Source organism: Temnothorax nylanderi, unplaced genomic scaffold, assembly GCF_030848795.1.
Source record: "Temnothorax nylanderi isolate EJ_2023f unplaced genomic scaffold, tnyl_v1.0 TNYL_tig0968_pilon, whole genome shotgun sequence".
Classification (NCBI taxonomy): domain Eukaryota; kingdom Metazoa; phylum Arthropoda; class Insecta; order Hymenoptera; family Formicidae; genus Temnothorax; species Temnothorax nylanderi.
This window is the reverse complement of record NW_027250030.1, coordinates 3717-15131: the sequence shown is the minus strand read 5'-3', so window position 1 is coordinate 15131 and position 11415 is coordinate 3717. Positions and strand designations below refer to the sequence as shown.

Here is an 11415-nt window from a genome sequence, read left to right as displayed (position 1 = left end):
ATGTTTCTTAACGTCTAATATTGAAATCTACATTCTATACAATGTATCAAGCATATCTTTTTTGAGAAATATTCAGGTTCTTACAATGAGAATATTAAAATCGAATGGTGTATGTATATGTACAGTAGTGCATTAATTTAATGGGTCATAAGCCTAGTTTACACCGATCTCTTGATACGCGTATCAAATAGTATATTTGATCAGCCAATAATGGCCAATCAAACTAATTTACTAGTTATTTACTATTTAATACATGTATCAAGTGATTGGTGTAAACTAATAGGCCATAGTAACCTGACTTATTGGCTGCTGGATCTTTAATAATCAACATATGCGCAGTTTATCAAAATATTAAAATATATATTGAGAAGAATAAAAATTAAAATGAGATGAATCAATTAGTATAAAGAAAACACATGCTGTTGCGTCTGCAGCATGATGTAAAAATATAATGCGCTTATACTCGAAACAAATTTCTTACAGTTCTGCACAGATGCCAGATACGGCAATATTTAAGTGTTTAGATCAAAAGTTATACTAATTGTAAGTGACTGTAACATATTTGTCTTTTGATCTCTGAGTCCTTAAAAAAAACAGAAATTCGACAGATCATTTGAACATATAACATCACACTCAATAAAGACTTATAAAAACGTTTCCCGAAAAAATTAATTCAAATTGTCGCAATGGCGGTATCTTACATCATTTCTCATTGGCCGTTAGAAATGTTGCATACGCATGAACACATCTTGTATAATTTACACCATGATGTATGGTTTATAGCGAAAAACACAGACTTTTGCATAACACATAATGCATAACCATAAGAAAATTGAAGGCCATCGCACACAAAATTGCGTAGCTTAGCATAAGCGTAACATATGACCGCTAAACCAATGAGCATCCAACATAAAGTCGCCATATTGATTTACGTAAGATGCTCATTGGTCCAGCGGTCTTATGCTATGCTTATGCAGCTTATGCAAGTTTGTGTGCGATGGCCTTGATTGGTCTATTTCCTTATGCACATGTATATGGACCAATCAATTTTCTTATGGTTACGCATTATGTGTAAAGGCCAGTTTACACACGCAATGATTAGTGGCGCTAACTGACTGGCATTCATATTGGCGCCAGAAACCGACTAGCAAACTCACAAGTATTTACACAGTGATTGGCGTATAATATGGAAAATATTTAACATTTATTAAACACACAGTAAATGACAGCAAGCATATAACCTCAAATTTGAGGTTATATGCTTTGGCCAATAACCGCCTGTAAACGCCACATACTAGCGCCAGTTTATATCAAGTGTTTACACTTGCATTTTATTGACGTTAATCGATTGGCGCCACTAATCATTGCGTGTAAACTGGCCTTTATGCAAAAGTCTGTGCTCCCCGCTTATGTATGTACAATCTGGCATCAAATTCAATCTATTCTGCAGAGTTTACATGTTTACAAAGCACATATGACAGTCGTAGTCGTGGACGTAAGTAACGCACAAGCTTTGGCGTATCCCGATTTGTCAGGTCGAGGTCTATGACCGTCATATATCGCTACGCCATGTTATGCCCGTATCACACTAGCGATTGGCGATTGCATCTACGTTTGCGTTTACGTCTGTTGACCAATCAGAAAGTAGCTGCTAGCGATTGCGATTCGCGATTTCCGTTCTGATTGGTCAAAAGACGTAGACGCAAACGCAGATGCAATCGCCAATCGCTAGTGTGATACGGGCATTATGTGCTTTGGCCCTTAGTGCCCGTCTACAATAGGTGTTTTAAGCCCTAAACCCTAAGAAATTGACCAATCACAGTCAATTATTCTCCTCAAATTCAACTGTGATTGAACAATTTCGTAAGGCTTAGGGCTTAAAACACCTATTGTAGATGGGCACTTACAGAATCGCACTACAGCATGATTACGCGCAACGCGCGATATTGGCTGCGTTCAGCAGACACAACTGTTGAGTGTCGTTTTATCAATACGCTACGCTGATTTGCTCGGTCTAAAAGTAAGAGCCAATCACGTTCAATCGCTACTGAGCGGTTTGTTCTGCTGAACGCGCCCATCCAATAGGGGCATCCAGAAGCACGACCGCTCACTGAACCGCTAAATAGCAATTGAATGTGATTGGTTCTTACCTTTGAATCCAACCAATGAGCGTGCTGCGATGAGCGGAGGGCTGTACGTTCACTGGATATCGCGCGAAGCCATAACGGAAAGTGTGTGTGGCCAGCATTAGTGCATGTTTAGTATGCGTAATTTTATATTTCTATATAAGTTGATAGATTTGTGTCAGTGATAGTCGGTGTACAAATAGAATAGTTGTGCAAATTAATCTTTTGATGAGTACTAAAATGTATTCATTAAGGAAACGTAATGTACGAAAAGTGAAAGAGCAAAAGCTATTGATATCAGCCAGTAAGTATATAATCAGGATGTTTTGTTGTGTTTTGTATATACGTTTTATTTAAACATATTATTTGTTAAATGTACAATAAGATCTTGTGTATTACAATAACATGGATTTCTAGTCATTGATCTTTAACATAATATAACCTAGATTTTTGTGTTTTTATCATTTCAAGGTATGACACCACAAGTTTTATTAACGCGTTATAAAATGAATAAAGGGAGAAATGTTGAAGCAACGCGAAGGATAAATACAGATAATGGTAAGTGTCTTTGACGTACAAGTTTTTTATTTTAATATATAAAAAAGTACCAGGCATATTTCTAAAAATATAATATCTGTGTCAGATATTTGCATATCTGAAATATCAACAAAGATCGATAAAAGAAGGATAATTTTTTGGTTTCTTTTATTTTTAATTGCATGACACTAAAAATATATGTTAATTATTTTATTTTATTGACTTAACCTTTATATAATTTTTTAAATTAATATCTTGCATAAAGTGTGCATGCATACTGATAATTTAACTCACAGAGTGAAATATGTCGTCTATTGCAGGTAGTTATAAAAAAAGGAATTAGATCCCATAACTGCGGAATTAGATCCCGTTGCAATGACAACAAATAAGTAGGTATTTTTAAAATCGTAATTTTTGTATTCTTGCATGGAAGTAAATATTAAATATTTTTATTTGTAGATGTAAGATTACTAATATCGAGACTATAGATAACGTCTGCGTTATACGAGGACAATCATGCATTGATAATGTTAAAGGTATGTTGCTGTATATATATAAGAATTAAAATGTATTACTAGTATTAATATCTCTGAAGCTTTTATATATTTTAAGTAAAAAATAAATGCAAATAAATTTGTTTTAAATTGATATTGAACTTAACTTGATAAAGGTCAAGTCTATGCTTTTGATTTTATTAATGTGTAAAAATACTAATTCGCATTTTTATATTATCATTTCTATTTAATTATAATATCAATTAATATGTAAAATAAACTTTGCTTATAATAATGTATGTAATATTTTTTCATGTTTCAGACGATAATTGCTCTTCATCTGCAAACACAGACATCATATCTAATATTAATGATTTTGCTAAAAATGACATAAATGTAAACACTGACGTTAGTAATGATCTAAGTATTTCGCCGATAGTAACCGATATACTTGAAAAGGGAGTAATTGATAGCAACTTTTTAAATTCTGGTCAATTTTCTGATTTATTAGATACAGGTATAGTAGTCTTTTTATTTTGTACAAATTGTAAATAAAACTATTGGGTTTTGTATTTGCTATTACTTTCCTATATTAGCAGGCAAATTAATTAGTTACTATTTACTTATTGTTAGTTACTAATTAGCTATTTATGTAATATATATTATTTGTATATTTATTATGTCATAGATGTATCTCTTAATTCAATATTGGATAATAGTGCCGAAAAACAGTTTTCTTCAACTTCCTGCAAAATTCAAGAAATGGAAACAAACAATGTAAACGAGTTGTGCCTTCAAGAGAATGATACTGAAATACAAGGTATTAGAGTTGTATTATTTTGTATTTGCCATTACTTTCCTATATTAGCAGGCAAATTAATTTATAGTTACTATTTACTTATTGTTAGTTACTAATTAGCTATTTAAGTAATATATATTATTTGCTTATTTATTATGTCATAGATGTATCTTTTAATTCAATATTGGATAATAGTGCCGAAAAACAGTTTTCTTCAACTTCCTGCAAATTCAAGAAATGGAAACAAACAATGTAAACGAGTTGTGCCTTGCTCAAGAGAATGATACTGAAATACAAGGTATTAAAGTTGTATTACATGTTGTTATTTTAATTTGTATGATTATTTTCTAATGTGCTTATACTTATTATTTTATATTTTTTTTCTTGAAATAGAGAAAGATTTTGAAAGTGATCCTGATTAAGTACAAAGTGAATATTCGTCAGCTGCGAGTGATTCTAAAGAAACAGAGAAATCAGAACATGAAGATAACAACAAATGTAAAGAACAGATTTCTAGCACACAAAATAATGATTCGACGATATCTACAGGCATGGATGTTAGTAATATTGAGGGGTGTGAAACTCGGCAAGATGAGCAAACGGTAGTACCTACAAAACGTGCTGGCACAAAAAAATATATGTGTGTGTTCTGTCACAAAATGCAAGCAAAAATTGCTCGACATTTTGAATTAGTCCATTCTAAGGAACCTGATGTTCAAAAGTTTAAATATTTACCTAAAGGTTGTAGCGAAAGAAGAAAGATCATCGATACTTTAAGAAAAAAAGGAAATTTTAAATTCAACATTGAAAAACAATATGAAGGTCAAGGTTTTATTCCATGTAGACGAGCAAGAGAAAATCAACCTAAGATTCTTAACAATTATTTGGCATGTGGGAATTGCAAGGGTCATTATTTAAAATCGACAATAAGACATCATTTCAAAAATTGTACAGGTCGGAGAGGAGAAAAAAGTCGCATCGTTAAAGTAATGGGTCGGAGGATAGAAGGCAAATGTCTCAAAGAAGCTGATGAGAAAGTACGGCGAATACTATTACCAGCAATGAGATCTGATGACGTAACGCGCAATATTCGTTACGATAGTTTATTACTATTATATGCAAATTTCCAGTGCAAAAAATATAGGCACTCATCGCATCATTTACAAATGATTCGAGCTCGATTGCGGCTTGTAAGTCGCCTATTGATAGCGATGAGAAATATTATAATGATATAACGTCTTTTACTTCTATTTACGACCCAAAATATTACGATACTTTTTTAGATGCCGTAAATATTGTTGCACAATATAACAAAGAAAAAGATACCTATGAAAAGCCTGCCATTGCATCTAATCTTGGTACTTACGTGAAGTATATTGGCGAACTTTTAATAACAAAATGCATAAAAGAACATAATGATAGCACGAAAACAAACGCGAAAAACTTTTTAAAGCTATTAACCGTTGATTATGGAGCAAGTGTTAACAAAACCGTAGTCGAATCTCAAACTCAATTTAGAAGACAAAAAATTACAAAACTTCCTACAATGGAGGACATACAAAAATTGCGAGCTTATCTATTAAAAGTACAAAAAGAATCGTACAGTAATTTGAAAAGGAAATTTTCATTATCTGCTTGGATTTCTCTTGGAGAAGCTACTTTGACATCAATACAGTTATTTAACCGCCGCCGGCCAGGAGAAACTGAGCGAATATTAATTTCTGATTTCAAAAATTACGAAAGAATTAATGACAATATCGATACGTTCAGTGGATTATCTACAGATAAAAAAGAACAGGCACAAAAATATGTACGCTTTTGTATACGTGGAAAATTAGGAAGAACTGTTCCTGTAATACTAGATGAACTAAATTTGGAATGTGCACAAACGTTTTTACAGTTAAGAAATAAAGCCAAAGTACACTCGAAAAATCCTTACTTATTTGGTATTCCAGGACATGATAAAATTATTGATAGACATTTATGTGCATATCGAGTCATGTTGCGTTTTGCTAAAGAGAGCGGAACTGAATTTCCTGATACATTACGTGGTACTACACTCAGAAAACATATAGCCACTATGGGAATTACTCTTAATTAACGGACAATCAGATTACAGATCTGGCCAATTTCATGGGCCATCATGAAAAAATTCACAAGGAAGTATATAGAAAGCCAGTAATAGTTAAAGATATTACAGAAGTCTCACAACTTCTAGAAGCTGCACAAGGCGTGAGAGATGCAGCGAACAATTTGATTGATGAAAGCGACAGCGAGGCTGAAAGTGATGTAAGCACGGAAATCACAGAGAATAATGAAATATCTGAAGAAATTAGTTGTTTGCAACAATCAAGTGATAGTGAGTATAAAACTTATTTTTAAAATATACAGATCGCTTTTTTCTGATTTTAACATGTTTCTAATGCAGGTTCATTATCTATCCCAGTGTATAAAAAGCGTACCCAAACTGAAATAAAAGCGGTACAAAAAAAACGTAGATCAGGAGGTAAGGATCTAATTTACCATGTACATTCGACCAATAAGCCAATAATGTGTTACTTGATATTATAATCACAAAGTAAAAAGAATTTATGTATGATTTGTGAAAATGCGTTTAATTTTTTTTGTGCAGATGCATTTACGGCACCTGTTAAACGATCAACTTGGGAACCAGATGAGATAAAAGTTGTATTAGACGCATTTGGAAAAAAATTACAAACTAATACACTAATAACTGGAACAGAAATGCAGAATCTTATATCTAGTACTCCGTGTCTGGCTAATAAAAAACGAACAGTTGCACAAATGAGAACATGGTTACACACGTATAAAAAGAAATTAAATAATCGTAATAATCGTAATAAAAGAAAATAAATAAATTTAAAACTATCTATCACAAAAATTATCACAATATTTTTTTACATTTAAAGAAATAATTCAATATTAAAACTTTAATTTGGACTTCAATTAAAAATAAATCCTTACGTTTGATTTTCATATTGTAATAATTATAGTTTCTATGTCTGTTGCTTTTTAAGTTTACAAGAAACATTGCACGAGATGAATATTGACACTTTAATTTAAACTTTAATTAAAAATAATTACATGTGATTTTCATAATTTGATAATTATTGTATGATAATTATAATTTTTATGTTCGTTGTTTTTTTAGTTTAAACGTTGCACGAGATAACAGACTGAACTTTTAATTTAACGTATTTTAAATATAACGCAATAAGCTATATACTATAAGAGAAAATATTTTATTTAAGATATGTTTTCTGTATTGAAAATACGTTAAAAAGGCACTATAAGATAGATATGTTGTATAATGTAGACACAAGATTTTTATGAAGATTTATTTTGTAAAAAAGTTTTATGTTTATATATTATATGTATATATACATATTATATAATTTAAGTTACTTAAGTGCCATATATTTTTCATAAGTTTAGTATCTTTCATTTATTATATTTTTTATTAGTAACATATATAAGAAGAAAGTGTAGCGTGTTTTTATGCTTATTTTCATTTTTTACTGTAATCTTACTTAATATCTTTATTAAAAATGTTGCAAAATAAAAATATCTAAAAGTACCTTGTTTTTCCCTTCTACATTACAATCACACATTGTGCGTGTATACTTAAAAAATATATGGCGACACATACGTTGCTGCAAATTAATTCATATTTTGATAAAAGATAAAACCAATATGTATATACAGAAATAAGGATTCTCACTACAGCTGCTAATAGAACATTTATAATATGTAACTACATGTAAATTTATAAAAGAAATATATATTAATATCAACAAGTGATAAAACATAGTAAAAAATAAAATGCAATACACTTGCGCACTATTTTTTTGTTTATTTGCTGCAGATACCACATACTTTCGTTGTTGGGCTGTTACAATTTCTTCTCATTGTCAGACATCTGTTGCCGTTTAAACTAAATACGATTGAGAACAGTTTCTTTTTGCTAATCAGAAATTTATTATTTCTGTAAACATTACAAAATTACATTACCTTTACATAATTTTTGCAGTACAAAAACAAAATTTGTTGGTACCAATGAGAATAAACAAGCAAAAAAGAATATATAAAATTGCAAAAATACAATGTCTGTTAAGTTAGTATCTCTCCTACAAAAAACTATCTGTATTTTAACTGGTTCTTTACTCTTGTACATATGGGATGCTTACATTTGGGTTGGCCAAAGAGGATGAGCATGGAAATCTTATTGTACATATTTAGAAAACACATAAATTGAGGAACATTTTAAGACTAAAACCAATTTGCTATCTGTATTTCAACTGGTACTTTACTCTTGTATGTATGGGATGCTCACGTTTGGGTCGGCCAAAGCGGATAAGCACGAAAATTTCATTGTGCATATTTTGGAAACACATAAATTGAGGAACATTTTAAGACTAAAACCAATTCTCTATCTGTATTTTAACTGATACTTTACTATTGTAAATATGGGGTGTTCACGTGCGGGTCAGCTGAAAAGGATAAGCATGGAAATCTCATTGTGCATATTTCGGGAGCATATAAATTGAGGAACATTTTAAGACTAAAACCAATTTGCTATCTGTATTTCAACTGGTACTTTACTCTTGTATGTATGGGATGCTCACGTTTGGGTCGGCCAAAGCGGATGAGCATGAAAATTTTATTGTGCATATTCGGGAAGTTAAGTCAGCACCCCCACTTTCAATTGCGATTTCCCGAGAAATTGCTTGAGCATAAAGATCGTGAATAGAGCACATAATTAGCACATAAAGAGCACTTAATTTCTGTATACGTGTTATTCCGGTTTTTGTAGGAAAGGTGCTAACTTAACAGACATAAAAATACATGGTTGGTAAATTTTGAGGACAGTACTAATAAATTAAAACAGAATGTATAATATGATCAAGTAAGGAAGGATGGGCAATAAGAGCCAAGCGCCGTAGATAATGCGCAATCAAATTATCGTAACAATATATATTATAATAAAACGGACGTTTCGACACTTTTTTTGTGTCTTCTTCAGCGTTAATACATAAATTCGACGAAGTTGATCTGTGAGAGACAGTCAAGCGCAATCAAAATTCACGACGGTAAAACATAAAGCTGAATAAAACTGGAGCAGTAAACGCGTGAACCATAAGGTGTAAATTGAAAATAAAAGCTATGAGCCATACAGGTGCAGTCAACAAGTAAAAACAAAAGATGTAACTCAAAATAAAATTCATAATAAACTGTAAGTCAGGCACAACTATATAGTCTGCCGAACTTCTGTATGGTTTTTATTTTACATTTCTTGTTCTATCCGTTGACTGCGCCTGACTTACAGTTTATTATGAATTTTATTTTGAGTTATATCTTTTGTTTTTACTTGTTGACTGCACCTGTGTGGCTCATAGCTTTTATTTTCAATTTACACCTTATGGTTCACGCGTTTACTGCTCCGGTGTTATTCAGCTTTATGTTTTACCGTCGTGAATTTTGATTGCGCTTGACTGTCTCTCACAGATCAACTTCGTCGAATTTATGTATTAACGCTGAAGAAGACACAAAAAAAGTGTCGAAACGTCCGTTTTATTATAATATATATCGTTACGATAATTTGATTGCGCATTATTTACGGCGCTTGGCTCCTATTGCCCATACTTCCTTACTTGATTATTTTTGGGAGAGCCTACTTTTATTTAATTTATATTATAATATGATATTTCTTACGTTTTCTGCAGTCTTTTTTCATTAATTATTTTTAGTTTATTTGTTTGTATATCAATGATAATTAAAGAAACATGTATATAGTTAAAGAATATACGGCTTGTACATCTTGAAGATAGATTAATAAATTAAAACGTAGTTTGTAATGCGATAAGCTTTATTTTTTATACAATCACTCCTTTTGATCATTTTTAGTAAATTTTTGTAATTTTTTAGTAAATTCTTTTATAACTTAATACTGATTAGAGCAATAAAAATGAGTGTAAAATAGAAAAAAATACACGGTTGGTATATATTGAGGACATATGCTAATAATTTAAACCAGGTTATGTAATACACTAATACAATAATTTCTTGATTTTCCTGTCCTTTTTATGTCTGTTTATTAAATATTTTCAATACAATTTTTCGTATTCTTATAGAGATGATTTAGAAATATAAAAGTAGGAAATACAGACATATGCACATATATATTTCGAGGACATATATTAGCAAATTAATATAAAGATTAGATTATTATATAATTTAGTTTCTTGCAGGTTTACTTTTGATAGAATTCATTTTCTTTGCTTTGACTTGGTGAAAATAAAGTAAACACTATTAAAGTAGCAAAAGTATTTGGCACATTTTGCGTTCTTAAAATATACCAAATACATCTTAATATTAAAATGTATTTGGTCTATTATAAGGACTTTTTTCTTGGCAGATTTTATGTCCTTGATTTTTACCAACTAAAAAACTTGGTAATTTTAAGGACAGTCCTCAAAATATACCAAATTGAAAAAAAATAATAAGAACAGTCCTCGAAAGTACCATATGTCCTCAAAATATACTATATGTGTTAAGAAATGTCCCTAAATAGTACCAATAACATACATATATATATATATATATATATATCTTACAAATAATTGCTATTGCAAATTTAAAAAATGCATTTTTTGCTGTGAAATTAGAATTTGCGTGTTATTTGCGTATATTAAATATAATGTATAATTTATTATTATTAAAAGTGGTCTTCCACACTACCCATGAGGTGCCACTAATAAAGCGCGTTAGGTTTTTTTATGTGGACCTTCGCCTGTAGCCCTATCATACCACATTTTAATATATTGAAAATTTTATTACTTGGTATGCTAAGAAGATATGATGTCCAACACACAAGGTGTATCCGACAGTTTTTTTACACATGTATTACGTGATGTCCGACATACAGGGTGTGTCCGACAGCATTTTAACACATCTATTTTTTTATAGATTTGATGTCCAACACACAGGGTGTGTCCGACAGTTTTTTACAAATGTATTTTTTATAGATTTGATATCCAACACACAGGGTGTGTCCGACAGTTTTTTACACATGTATTTTTTATAGATTTGATGTCCAACACACAGAGTGTGTCCGACAGTTTTTTACACATGTATTTTTTATAGATTTGATGTCCAACACACAGGGTGTGTCCGACAGTTTTTTACACATGTATTTTTTATAGATTTGATGTCCAACACACATGGTGTGTCCGACAGTTTTTTACACATGTATTTTTTATAGATTTGATGTCCAACACACAGGGTGTGTCCGACAGTTTTTTACACATATATTTTTTATAGATTTGATGTCCAACACACAGGGTGTGTCCGACAGTTTTTTACACATGTATTTTTTATAGATTTGATGTCCAACACACAGGGTGTGTCCGACAGTTTTTTACACATGTATTTTTTATAG

General features: G+C 31.1%; 1 pseudogene; it reads left to right on the top strand.

Moving 5' to 3' along the window:
- The first annotated feature begins 4414 nt into the window (after nucleotides 1-4414).
- LOC139786160 (uncharacterized) lies at nucleotides 4415-7010 on the top strand (annotated as a pseudogene).
- Nucleotides 7011-11415: the final 4405 nt, after the last annotated feature.